This window comes from Periplaneta americana, chromosome 6 (assembly GCF_040183065.1).
Source record: "Periplaneta americana isolate PAMFEO1 chromosome 6, P.americana_PAMFEO1_priV1, whole genome shotgun sequence".
Lineage (NCBI taxonomy): Eukaryota > Metazoa > Arthropoda > Insecta > Blattodea > Blattidae > Periplaneta > Periplaneta americana.
The window spans coordinates 100,362,700-100,377,613 of NC_091122.1; positions in this window are offsets into that span (position 1 = coordinate 100,362,700).

Below are 14,914 nucleotides of genomic sequence, written 5' to 3' on the forward strand. Positions count from 1 at the left end.
TCTAGTAACTGAAAAACTATATTATAACCATTGAGGAAAACATCTCTAAAGAAACTGTATATCGAGTAATAAACAATTTTGGTAAACAATTCCGAAGGGTGTTGAATACAAATGAATCGTGTAGTGATTCAAGACATTGTTCCTAAGCTATGACGTTGCACAACATCAAAATAATAGTTCATACAAGTAAAATGTACAGAAAAATATTTGCATCTAAAATATCTAATCCACACGCGATCTAGTAACTGAAAAACTACTTTATAACAACCATTGAGGAAAACATCTCTAAAAAATCTGTATATCGAGTAATAAACAATTATGGTAAACAATTCCAAAGGATGTTGAAGGATGTTGATTGCAAATGAATCGTGTAATTATTCAAGACATTGTTCCTAAGCTATGACGTTGCATAACATCAAAATAATAGTTCATAAAAGTGAAATGTACAGAAAAATATTTGCATCTAAAAATATCGCTTCTTTTTGTAACAATATTTTTTCTTTCTCTTTCTCAATTTCTTCCGTATACCAACAATGTAATTGTTGCAACTTATGAACGTTATATTAATAACCAAGCACGAAAGAAATGTCAGAGTTTTATGGCTGAAAAAATTGACGGAATTTTGAATATAAAGCACACCATTCCTCTTATCTTCGAATTCCAAGGAGCAGATGCTAATTGATTTCTCTGAATCACAACGAAACAGTTACATACTTAAGGCTGGACATGCACGGTCATTCATACAGCAGCACGACTAACACTCAAATAAGGACATACACTGTCGTTTTCAAACTACATACAAAGTACGTTCTTTATAATCTCACAAGGTCCGAAATTTGACTTCATTTATGGAGTGTAGGGTTTATATTGCTGTTATTTAATAGGGAAGGGAGTTAAGTAGCTTGCGTTATTTTTTATTATTATTATTTATTTATTTATTTATTTATTTATTTATTTATTTATTTATTTATTTATATTGGCATAGTTAAGGCCACTCCACCAGGTCACAAAAAAGTGAAAATTTAACAAAAAGTTAAAGAACAGGATACTAACATATTACAAATAATAATAATAATAATAATAATAATAATAATAATAATAATAATAATAATAGCATAATAAAATCGACACTAAACAACATGAAAATAATACCATAATAGAAAAAAGAAAGTAAAATACATTGGAGTATAATAAAAAGCAATTCATTTAGTACAAATAGTTCATATGGAAAACGTAAGGAACAATATAACAAAATGGTATGTAATAAAATAATAATAAAAAAGAAGAAAAGAAATACGAAAATTAAATAAAATTCACAATAAAAAGTGTATGATAATAAATTCATCTGGCGATCAAGGGGAAAGGAAGGAAAATAAATAGATATTTTTTTTACAAAACTATCGCAGAGAAAAGGGCTTATAATTGAAAGAAATCTGAATTGGAAAAGTGCAATTTTAGTTTATTTTTGAAACTAAACAATGTCTGACAGTCTCTGACGTGTTGTGGTAGAGAGTTCCAGAGATGAGCTGCAGAGATGGTGAAAGATGAAGTGTAGAAGGATGGCCTGGTGTTTGTTGAAGATTTGTACTGTCTCGTTGCATAATGCAGGCCTACTTCAGTTTTCTAGAAATTCATGTGAAATAACTATAAATATATTTTGATTATTTTTAATATCGTTTTCTTCTACTTTAACGGAAGTTTTAGGTCGGAAACTGTCAGATCTAATCATTTCTTTATGCACAGTTGCTTTTTTCACACAAGTGCTATGAAGAGTCATTTTATGCACTGATCACAGAAAAAAAATTGTTATATTTCACGCATTATTTCTTAATAAAATGATTCGCAAGATAATGTTGATACACAAAATCAGTCCAATAGTTTCAGAGGAGGCTCTGCACATCAACGCTCAGCATGCCAAACACTGCTTTTTCGCTAACGAGGTCAACAGAAAATCCCGAAATCTATTTTTTTTTTCAGTACTGGAAAGCTTTTTTAACCAACAAAATTGTAATTCATGTTTGCGGAGAAAGAAAAATTATTTCATGGGGATAATTCATTAGGCCTATATTCACTAGCATAACCAATTGACTAATCAAGGATACAAGTTTATTCTGCTGTTGAATGCAATAGTTAATTGTTATAAATAAATGCTTCAGAATTATTTTTCAAATCTAAGTCACATATTTTAATAACATGATGTTATATCCTTGTACGGGGATGGTCTTTAGTTGTATTTCCTTTTAATGGACTGCAGAAGAATGGGCGATTGGTTCTATTTTGTTTTATTAGTTCGCCGTGTAATACGGCAACTTCTCCTACTTTCCAGTTTCGCGTGTAGTATACTCAGTCGGTTGCCACTATGCACGAGCAACAAGTAGGCCTACATGTTCGGCAAAACAAGAAATTCGCTTACAAGGATCTGAGTTAGAACTCGGCGCTGATTGAGAAATCTAATATCATTGAGCTGTATTTGTTTAGTAATGATGAACTTGTTTTGATGTTCAGCAGTTTGCGGTCAATGGTTTAGTCTTCTTTCATCCTAAATCCCAGAAGCAAGCAGAATGACATGTAGAGTTAGGAAAAATATTGCTTAAAGTTTATTAGTCTTGCGATGTACTATAGTTGTATACAAGCAGAGTACCTGTGCGTCATTAGCAGCTCACAGTAATATCACAATCTAGTATATACAGTCACGAAGCTTGAGTTTATGAGGGTACTAGAAACAATAGACTGTGCAGGTACTATTTCGCATTGTCTGTAATAAGGCGATAGTAGCGATCCTAGTGGTTAGCAACTACCTATGGATGCATATTTACTACGTACTGAGCTTCGTGACTGTATATACTAGGCTGTGGTAATATATTCCAGAGCACAGCTTAGTACAGTTCAGTCAAAAGTAACACAAGAGACTAACGACATAGATGTATGTTAAGAATATCGCGTTTATAATTAAGTAAGATAAAGTTTCTAAGGAAGTATGTTGACCAATATGGACAAAATGTGTTTTCTATTCACGACAACAAAGTATTTTTAAGTGGCAGGATACATAGCATGTTAACATTAGGAAACATAAAAATAGTATTAAACATACACGTGCTTGTGACAGAAAACATCAAGGTAAATAGGTACAACAGGAGTCTACATCACAATTAAGTGAAATACCATTTTCTGAAGATATGTGTGAAGCATCATCGTAGTGAATATTCCGCTAAACAAATTGCAGAATGAGAAATCGCGTATTTTTTGTTTTATATATATATATATATATATACACACAAAGAGAAGAGTTCCTACGGCACAAACATTGCTGAAGAATTGTGTACAACATTCGTATGACTAATATATAAGTGCAGTAAAAAATAGATCAAAAGAGAAGAAAAGTTGGGTGTTGATGAAGCTACGGACTCGGACACTTCATCTCTAATGCAGTTGTAAGTGCATTCAATACAGAAGGAGCTGACAGACTACCTTCTAATCACCAAGTATTATACGAGGTTAATCATTCTGCCATACGTGAACTTTTTAGGCTAATAGAGCTATGAGTTAACTTTGTCTAACATGTGTACTGTATGAAAATGTCTCGTTTTGCTATTTTTCATAGATGCTTCTACCTACATGAACTCATCGGCAAAGTTTCTTCAACAGCAATATCGGAATATGATACATGTGACATGTCTTGCACATACTTGTCACATATTAGAACTAAGAGCTCAATTTTCTGACGTTGACAGACTAATAGCTAATAATAAAAGTGTTTGTTAAAGCACCGAATCGTGTTTCTTGTTAAAAAAAACAGTAGGCTGGAGTACCTATTCCTCTATCTTCAATCATTGCCCGATAGGGAGGCTTGTTGAACGCATGAAATAATATTACTACGACAATTTCCACTCAACAAAGAAAGTGATTTAGTTCTTTATTCAAGTTATGCAGCAGCAATCCAAATAACCGAAGAACTATTATTTTAATGATTCAGCCATTGAATATATGATCAATTATGTTTGGTCGAAGTTTGGATTTTCGCCAGCTGCTGTGCACGCATAGAAACATCTAGTGCAGAATTCTTTACACAAACAGTACTGATCATAAATGTTATCAACACGAAATTGAGAAACATATATGTACAAAGACAAAAAACAATTTATCATTATATAATAAATAATAGGTTAATTGTCAATGATTATTAATTAACCAATAGCTTAGTAATACAGCTTCAGTTTGTATAGCTAATCGACACAAAATAAAATGATTAATAATCTGAGTTATTTTTCTTGAATCAACTGTATTACTGCCAGCATCAGACAGTCCATCGTTGTTCAACTCTATCCTATAGCTACTGTGTTGCATAGTGAGTGAAAAGTAATAATTATTCCTAAATTTACGATAAGCGTTTTGTTTGAAACCTACAATCACGGTTTAACTTAGGATCATGACACGAGGAAAAAAATAACAGAAGTGGATGCCAGTGATATTTCTTCTCGTTTTTTAATAAACAATCCATAGATCGATCAATCATAGACTAATTATTATATTCTTTCATTTACTCAATTCGTCTCTCCCAATAAGTCATAAATTCTATTCATCCGTTTATTCACACATTCCATAAAGTTTTCCATTCCATTTAATACTTCATTTCATTCCATTTAGTTGTCCATTTTATGTAGTACTTCATTTCATTCTGTTGTCCATTCCATTTAGTTGTCCATTTCGTTCAGTAGGTCTAATTCATTCCATTCTGATGTCCAATCCATTTAATACTTCATTTAATTCTGTTGTCCATTCCATTTAGTTATCTATTAAATTTAATTCATTCAATTTAGTAAGCCATTCCAGTTCCAGTCCATTTAGTACTCCATTCCATTAATTAGTAGTACGTTCCATTTAGCAGTACATTTCACTTAGAAGTCCATTAGTCCATTCCATTAATAGTCAATTCTATTCAGCAGTACATTTCATTTAGTAGTAGGCCTACATTCCATTTTGCAGTACGTTCCATTTAGCAGTCCATTCCATTTAAATGTTCATTAGTCCATTCTATTTATTAGTCCATTCCATTCCATTAGTAGTCCATTTCATTTAGTAGTCCGTTCCATTTAGCAGTCCATTCCATTTAGGAGTCCATTGGTCCATTACATTCAGTATTCCATTCCACTTAATAGTCCACTAAATTTAGTAGTCCATTCCATTTAGAAGTCTATTAGTCCATTGTATTTAGTAGTCTAGACCATTTTATTTAGGAGTCAATTTCATTTAGTAATCAATTCCATTTGGTAGGCTTACTTAATTTCATTTAGTAGTCCATTCCATTAAATTTAGTAGTTAGTTCCATTTAGTAGTCCATTCCATTAAATTCAGCAGTTCATTTCATTTAGTAGTCCATTCCATTTAGTACTTCATTTCATTTGGTAGTCTAGTCCACTTAGTAATCCTTACATTTAGCAGTCTATTCCATTTAAAAGTACGTTAGTCCACTGTATTTAGTAGTATCGTCCATTCCATTTAGTACTCCAATTCATTTGGTAGTCTACGCCGTTTAGTAATCCTTACACTTAGCAGTCCATTCCATTTAAAAGTACATTTTGTAGTATAGTCTATTCCATTTAGTAGTCAATTTCATTTAGCAGTCCTTTCCATTTAGGAGTTCATTAGTGCGTTGTATTAGTAATCTATTCCATTTAATTGTCCACTGTATTTAGTAATCAATTCGATTCATTTTTACCATTGTCATAATTCATATTAGAGAGCTGCACAATAGGGCTTACAACAGGTTTTCATTCCACCGGTCAGAGAGCATCCGTCAAGATAGAGCATCCGACCGAATATTCGAATTTCAACCGGTCGCCCCTGATGTTTTGCAGGCTAGATATAACACCGACATTTTCTGAGTACACAAATGGAGTAACAATTGAAGGAAATTTACCATGTGTAATTAAAAAAAATATATATGTATTTGCTTAATATAGGGCTACGTTTGATTGCATACTTTATTACACTTGTCTTCATAACGTATACAGATGAACAAATGGACACCGGCAGCAACAAAGAAAATAAGGTAATGCGAAATATGAAATATAGTGTGTAAAGAAATACAAATAGAAGAGAAAATAAGTACATACATTCTATCGTAACGTTTACATTTTAAACTCCTCTAAAACAATAGTTATTGATGTCTTTTAATAATTACTCTAAGTAGATGCATTATTCCATTAACAAATCATTTTTAAGAAAATATGTTTTGCTCTTGACGATACCAGCTGTAGTACCTGAACGAAACGAATGAATGAATCAATCAATCAACTATTGAATCAATTAATAAATGAATGAACCAATCAGTGAATCACTGAATCAGTCAATGAATTAATGAATCTATGGATGAATGAATCAATGAGTTGGATGAATGGGTCGATGGTTGATTGATTGATTGATTGATTGATTGATTGTAGTGAAACAAGAATTGTCATCCACTAAGAGTGAGAAACAACTCGAATATTCGTTAAACCGAACCTGAGACTCCGCGAGACGGAAGAGCTTTGCTTACTGACTACAGCCCAGGCAATAGCAATATATAATTTCTATTTTCGCAACCGGTTGTGCAAGACTCTAATTCATATCATGTCTTCACTCAATCCATTACCTGTTTATTCCATTATTATTTTGTTTACTTTTTCGTTCGTTCACTTATGATATCCATTTTGTTCACTGTGTGTTTTGTTCGCGTTTATCTCCCTGCTTCTTTATTCGTTCTCTTATTCCTTTTCTTCATTACTTCAACTATGATTGCTATACATTTCATTCTCCCCTTCACCTGATTAATTTATCCATCCAAAGTAAAAATCCATTCGCTCCATTGGCAGACTTCAATAATTCATTAATTCACTCACTTCATTAATTTGTTCACTACATACGGTAGTCTAACAACGATATCCAAGATGAAGACGTGTATGGACGTTAGACAGAGAGCGGCCACTGGCGCTGATCAAGGACCTCAGCAATTACCACAATGGAGACAGTTTTCGGACGAATGATCAAATCTTGATGGAACCAGATCAAATTTCGTCAAGAAAGCAAAATCAGTCAGACTTTTATGAGTTCAGCTCTGAAGTACCTCGCGCAGTGTGTGGTTGCCTAGCAACTTGGGCACGTGCGAGGATTGGATTCAGAAACCCTATTCGCAGCTCATTGGTGCAGTAGACCCCGCCCTCTTAGCCTCCAGCGCACGTCTGTAACGGAGTTAGCAGCACCGGTCCTGAGATTCAGGCTGTTCTGTTTTTTGCTGTTGGCGTTTAAACAAACATTCAATAATAACCACGAGTAAGCCCGCTTGTCATGTATACTGCACTCCAAAAGCTGAGGCAATCAGAAACCAAACCGATTTACTCCACTGAGACTGACCTGAAAAAATAGAATCTAAAGTTGAAAATATTTGAAAATTCGGTGTAGTAGACTAACCAGTAAACAGCACAGATGTTGTGATCTCGATCTACGACTGAGGTTAATCAAACGCTTTGGGTTGATTAATGTTGTCCTTAGGATGCGTTCTCTGATTTGTAATTCAATTAAACAAAGATCGAGTTAGTCGATTTGGCATCTGAAAGCCTCAATTAACATTTTACAATAAAGTTCAATAGTAGTAGTAGTTTACGTGTGGAAGTAAGACATAGGCCTATAAGTGACATGATTAAAATATCTTCTAACAGGCTTTCGTATTGGAAGAACGTACTTTACGATTATGATGGACTCCTCCATGGGACATTGTATATCCTTAGCACAGAATGTTTACTCTTGATGCAAACTCCACGTACAGCAGGGATGAGACGATATTAGCTCCCAATCACGGTAGAAGAGCTCGACCTTGATCACGGGCGCACAGCGCATCCACTACATAGCGTCGTAACGTAGACGTCAGGGATGTACAGTTTCCCTGAAAAGGAATGAGACGATTGAATATTCCTAAGTCTCAGATGTAAAACACTGCGCATGATCAGAGACCAGAGCACTGATACACAAGATAACGAATATTGAGTTACTTAGATTCAAGCTATTTGGTTTTTTACTAGCATCGTTCCGGAATTCACTTCAAAAACTGAAAAAAAATATGATAATATTACGTAAATAAGAGATAAATATATACGTAAATCGTGTAGTTAAATCGACAATGGACCTTCATGACTAGATCGACACTCCGCACAGAAAGTAAAGCTTTCGTGTCGTTGCAATAGCTCAGACGCTAAGATCTCTGCGTGTTGTGTAGAAGAGAGCGAGTTCGATTCTTAGTCTATATCAACGATTTTTTTTTCTAAATAACGTTGAAATAGAGTTTTACAAAGTCCTCAGATTAAGTGTTAATGATCACAGCAATTACAAAATTACAAGTTATAATATTATAAACGTTAATCTAATGAATGCATTTATACACACATACAATGTAAATGCATATATATTAAAAACTAACAATTAAAATGAAATTAAAAATATATTCCTAAGCCACACAGACAAACGATTACAAAGGTTTAGAGTCCTTAGACCAGGTCATTTGTTGAGTAATTATTACAATATTTTATTAGTAGCTTTCCCATATGTGTAATAAATGCACTCGCACAAAACAATTTTTTTTTAAGTGTGGCTTTGGATTATTTCATTCTCACCCCTTCAGTTGATTTTAACTATTTTATCTACGTGTTTAATTTAATGTGCATTCAATTTAATTCATGTTATGATTGAATGTATAAGCACTGTTGCAGTTATTGATTAATTACATATATTAATACTAACTATTAAATGCATGTGTTAAGTAACTGATTGCAGTATCTTTTGCAAAATCTTGAATGTTTAAGTTCTCAATAATATTTCTGTACTATATACTATAAGACGTTAAAAGAATTTGCAATATATTTGGGATCCTCTACTTTATAGTCACTAATTTTAATGAAAAAATATTTTCTTTCTTAGGATATCTACAAGTTTAACTTTAATAATATTCCGAATAGCTTTAATTGCATTATCTGGATTTTGTGTTTTTCTATTCAAATGTGTTCTATTTCCCTCTTTCATAAATTTTGATAAATTACACTGTACTTCTTGTAGTATTTAAGAATATGAGGAGTAGTATTTAAGAATATGAGGATAGTTACATTGCAGCTCATTACATATAGATTATTCTTTTTAATACATGAGATTTTTAAGTCCCTGCATTATCTACATGATTTTACTTTTGAATTTTTTCACAACGTTGAGTGGAGAACATCCACTGAAGTGATTCTGAAATGAAGTGAAAAATACAATACATTTATTCTTAATATCAGTAGTACCAGTAACATACACGTTTTTCCAAGATTCATTTTGTAGACATAAATGTAAATAATCACTAGATACAGCATTTACGACCCTTTTTTAGTTTTAAATTAATATTTTGAAATTGTTCAGTAACATTGGAAACAGGATTTGTTTATCATGTTCATACAAGCCATTGATTATAGGTGCTGCCGAATAGGAATTCAGTTTAATTCAGTGTACAAAACTTTTATCATTGGCTGTGCTACTTCAGCTTGTATGCTGGTGGGGAAATGAGTCTACGACTAAGATTTCCAGTTTCAAGGAGTGAATTTAATTTATTTTTACGGAAAAGTTCCGAGAGATAATCTATGTCTATGTCACTACAGATCACAAATTCCATATGAGATTTCTAAAGTCTTTTCTTTACAAATTCAATGTTGGCTATAAATATTAATAAATATTAAGAAATATGATAGAGACAGGATTAATCTTGCACAGGATAGGGACCGCTGGCGGGCTTATGTGAGGGCGCCAATGAACCTTCGGGTTCCTTAAAAGCCATTTGTAAGTAAGTAAGTATTAAGAAATATGAATGATTGTAGTTAGAAGTCTTATTTACATTATAAAAAGCAAGAAGTTACATTCCTCGGCAAGATTCGAACTTTTCGATGTTTGGTTTTGTCGTCCAACACATAAGCATGGACCTATTCAATGCTTATGTTAATAACCTACAATTTAGCTGTAGCAATGTGGTGTCATAACTTGGGATTTGTTTACTTAATGTAATTAGATTTAATTTGATTAGCTTCGCAACAATTGGACTTCCTGTTATATCCTGTTATTTAAATATTTAAGTTAGAGTTGATTTATTAACTCTTAGGGGTGCAAGATGACCCTTATTTCAATAATTCTATATCACGTTAAATAGTCATTGTCTACACTAAAGTATTATCATAATCCCTCATTTCACATCTTAATGGCGAACCGACGTGACATGAGACAGCGAGTTATAGCTCTAGTTGAGGCTAGATATGGGGCTAAATCTGCTGGCCGTTTGGTCGGTGTTTCTGGAAGTACAGTCGAGAGGTGGGTTTATCGTTACCAAAATTCAGGGGAGGTCGAAAATCGCCCTATTCCTGGGCGTCCCTGGATTTCTTCATTGGAAGAGGATGCTCTCTTATTCGAGGAAGTTCGACAGGACCCCTTTCGGACTGCTAACGAAATAAGAGCAGCATCTAACTTTCCCGGTTCTTCACAGACTGTGATCAGCAGGTTGAGGAACCGCGGTATTAGGAGCCGGAGGGCTGCGCAAATGGAAATATTGGGGGAAGCACAAGCTGTCGACCGCCTTGCCTTCGTTACCAATCGAGTGGATTTCGATTGGAGAAATGTAATTTTCTCCGACGAAACAGCCATCTCGAGTGATTACGAAAGTCCTGTCCGTGTCTATCGTGAGGATGGTGTCCCACATGATAAGCGTTATGTGCACCGACGTGAAAGATCGGGGCGCTTTAGCATATTGTCACAGTCTAGTATATACAGTCGCGAAGCTCAATACGTAGTAAATATGCAAACATTAGATTGTTGCTCACCACTAGGATCGCTAATATCGCCTCATTACAGGCAATGCAAAATAGTACCGTCACAGTCTATTGTTTCTAGCACCCTCAAAACACAAGCTTCGTGACTGTATATAGTAGACTGTGATATCGTCTTGGGGTGAATGTCTTACTATGGACCTGGCGTTATAGAACGCATCGATGGCCGGTTTAATACGTGAACTTACGAGCACATTCTGGAAAATATATTCCTTCCTTCCGCCCCTAGAACGTTTTCCCGAAGGAACATTGCTGTTCCAACAGGATAACCATCCCGTGCACTATGCCGCAAGCATTCAAAGATGGTTTCAAAATAGACCCGAGATCGAATTCATTAATTGGCCTCCGAAGTCACCTGATTTGAATATCATCAAAAATTTATGGGCGGAATTGAAAAAGATAAGGATAGCCACCTATGCCCACCGACGCCCTCGAAATCGAGACGAATTGTGGGATCAAGTTGTTGAAACCTGGGAAGATCTCGCCGGGGATTAGAATTTATTCCACAATCTCGTGACATCCATGCCGGACCGACTTAGAGCTGTAATAGAAGCTGATGGCATGTGGACAAGATTTTAAGTTGACAGGTCTCTTTTTGTTTCTTGTGATTTTTTTTTTGAGGAAAAATACTCTTAACTTTCAAGTAAGATTTATTTTTTTGACGAGGTTCAGCCCACTTATAAGACCCAGAAATTGGCATAAATTATTCATATTTTTCGACAAATTAGATAGTCTAGGAACTCTGAAGAAATTAATTACACCTCATTAAAAAAAAAAGCTTCACCTGGGATCGAACACGAGACGTTTCGGTTAAGCAGTGGAACCGACACGCTACTATATGAGCTAGCGAGACAAGACAGTGACAGCAGCAGTCTAGAATGTAGATCCCATAGCAGCATTTGCCATTCGGTACAGAGAAGCAATGATAGCTTGTGACCTTAGCTATGTTGTGAAATCGTGGCCTTAAATGGCTGTCTTCTTCGTGATCCTTATTTTTGTCCTTGTCCTTGTTGTGGTCCTCGTAACAATTCTTGCTGTATTTCTAATGTTATGTATCGTTACGTCGATATCGAGTGAACCGCGCTGTAGAACTTTAACTTCCGATGACCAAGAGTCGTCTCATTCCTTTTAAGGGTAACTGTACATGAACATGCAGAGAATAAAGATTATTACAATAAATTGCGTTACTAAGTTTCTGGCTATGTAATAGGGATAATTATTCAGTTATTTAATATACATGTACATACATAAGCAAATCTCAAAGGAAAGGGATTTTAAGAACAAAAAGAGAAATAGGAAAAGTTAATTGTTTGTAAAACATTTTCTTGTTAAAAGCAATTATTTATTATGTAAATACTTCAGTTCATTGATTAGGAGAAACAAATAGGGTCTACCTGCTCGACGTGTGTGATCTCTAAGTACTTTTGAGCATTTGTTGAAAAAATAACGACAATATAGATTGAAATAGAGTATATTGATTGTGTGATTGTGAAAATGTAGTCCTTACTCTCCAGTCGTGATTATGTAATGAGTTTTCTTAGAGTGATTTGTGAGATGCACGTGACACGAAAAACAAACTGATTAATTATGCTATTGAAGAGCCATCGTAATTTTTGGGGTCAATAATTTAAGGGGATATGTATGATTTTGAAAACTTACACAATTTTCGGCCAAAAATTGTGAAATTTAAACTATATAAACGGATCTACAATATTATATAATCTGTACACAATTTGGTGTTATTAAGTCTAATAATTTTTAAACTATATTTTTAAATATATTTTATATTGACATCACTAAAAAGGCTCCTTGCGTCAAAATTTTCAAAATTTTTAGGTCATATTTGCTCAAAGTCTTGAAAATAGTCATGGGAATAAAAATTAATTAGCTTTGGAGATCAGTCTAAATAGAGAGACACAATAAATTTTTAAACTTTATGAATTTATAATTACAGCATATTTAATCTAAGTGCAACATGAATATTCCCCGAAAAAACTTAATATTAATATTTCATACAAATGCTACAAATCACTTTTGTTGACGTCGTACAAAATTTTGTCCAATATTCTTTTGAGAAGATTAACTCCATATGTAGATGAAATTATTGGGGATCATCAGTGTGGTTTTAGGCGTAATAGATCAACTATTGACCAGATATTTTGTATTCGACAGATAATGGAGAAAAAATGGGAGTATAAGGGTACAGTGCATCAGTTATTCATAGATAAAAAAAGGCATATGACTCGGTTAAGAGAGAAGTTTTATGTGATATTCTTATTGAATTTGGTATTCCCAAGAAACTAGTTCGATTAATTAAAATGTGTCTCAGTGAAACGTACAGCAGAGTTCGTATAGGCCAGTTTCTGTCAGATGCGTTTCCAATTCACTGTGGGCTAAAGCAAGGAGATGCACTATCACCTTTACTTTTTAACTTTGCTCTAGAGTATGCCATTAGGAAAGTCCAGAATAACAGAGAGCGCTTGGAATTGAACGGGTTACATCAGCTGCTTGTCTATGCAGATGACTTGAATATGTTAGGAGAAAATTCACAAACAATTAGGGAAAACACGGGAATTTTACTGGAAGCAAGTAAAGAGATAGGTTTGGAAGTAAATCCCGAAAAGACAAAGTATATGATTATGTCTCGTGACCAGAATATTGTACGAAATGGAAATATAAAAATTGGAAATTTATCTTTTGAAGAGGTGGAGAAGTTCAAATATCTTGGAGCAACAGTAACAAATATAAATGATATTCGGGAGGAAATTAAACACAGAATAAATATGGGAAATGCCTGTTATTATTCGGTTGAGAAGCTTTTATCATCCAGTCTGCTGTCAAAAAATCTGAAAGTTAGAATTTATAAAACAGTTACTGTATATTACCGGTTGTTCTTTATGGTTGTGAAACTTGGACTCTCACTTTGAGAGAAGAACATAGGTTAAGGGTATTTGAGAATAAGGTGCTTAGGAAAATATTTGGGGTTGAGAGGGATGAAGTTACAGGAGAATGGGAAAGTTACACAACACAGAACTGCACGCATTGTATTCTTCACCTGACATAATTAGGAACATTAAATCCAGACGTTTGAGATGGGTATGGCATGTAGCACGTATGGGCGAATCCAGAAATGCATATAGAGTGTTAGTTGGGAGGTCGGAGGGAAAATGGCCTTTGGGAAGGCCGAGACGTAGATGGGAGGATAATATTAAAATGGATTTGAGGGAGGTGGGATATGATGATAGAGAATGGATTAATCTTGCTCAGGATAGGGACCAATGGGCTTATGTGAGGGCGGCAATGAACCTCCGGGTTCCTTAAAAGCCAGTAAGTAAGTAAGTAAGTAAGTAAGTAAGTAAGTAAACTGCTTAAAATTTTTAAGTCGAGAAAACAGCATAAAAAAACAAAAAAAATTTTTCGTCTCAACTCACGCATCGCATGTATGGCCATAGGCCTATATGATTGTATGGTTAAGACATTTAATACAGTCTCAAATATAATTACGATTATAAAAACAAAAGAAGCGGATTTTCTTAATTTTTCACCACTATTTCTTGTCTGAAATCAATTTCTCTCTTCTCCAGAATAATGTCTATATTTGTGTTGTGTTGTGTTTCGTACTGACGTTTGACTTTTTTTTATAAATAATATAGTATATATTTTTTACTTATTAAACACTGAACTTCACCGCCATGTTCATTATATAAAATCTGAATCTTCTCCTTATATTAAATCTGCATTGTAATCTCGCTTGCGATCTGTCATGGTCTGCAACGTTGTATGTGCTGTACACCCTTGTGCCTCAGGTAGAAAAGCTCCGCGCTTATGGAGAGAGCTTAAAAAAGCTCGCGCTCTGAAATATTAGTAGGTATCGCATCCCTGACGTACAGAATCTGTGAACGAGACCATCTAGCATCTACTGTAATATAGAAATCGCATTTACGAAGCCTTAGAATATATTTTGCAGTTCAGTTTGAAGAAGTCTTCCCGATAAGTCTTTGAAATACAGTAAATGGATTTAATGTTGTTCCGTCAATGACTTAACA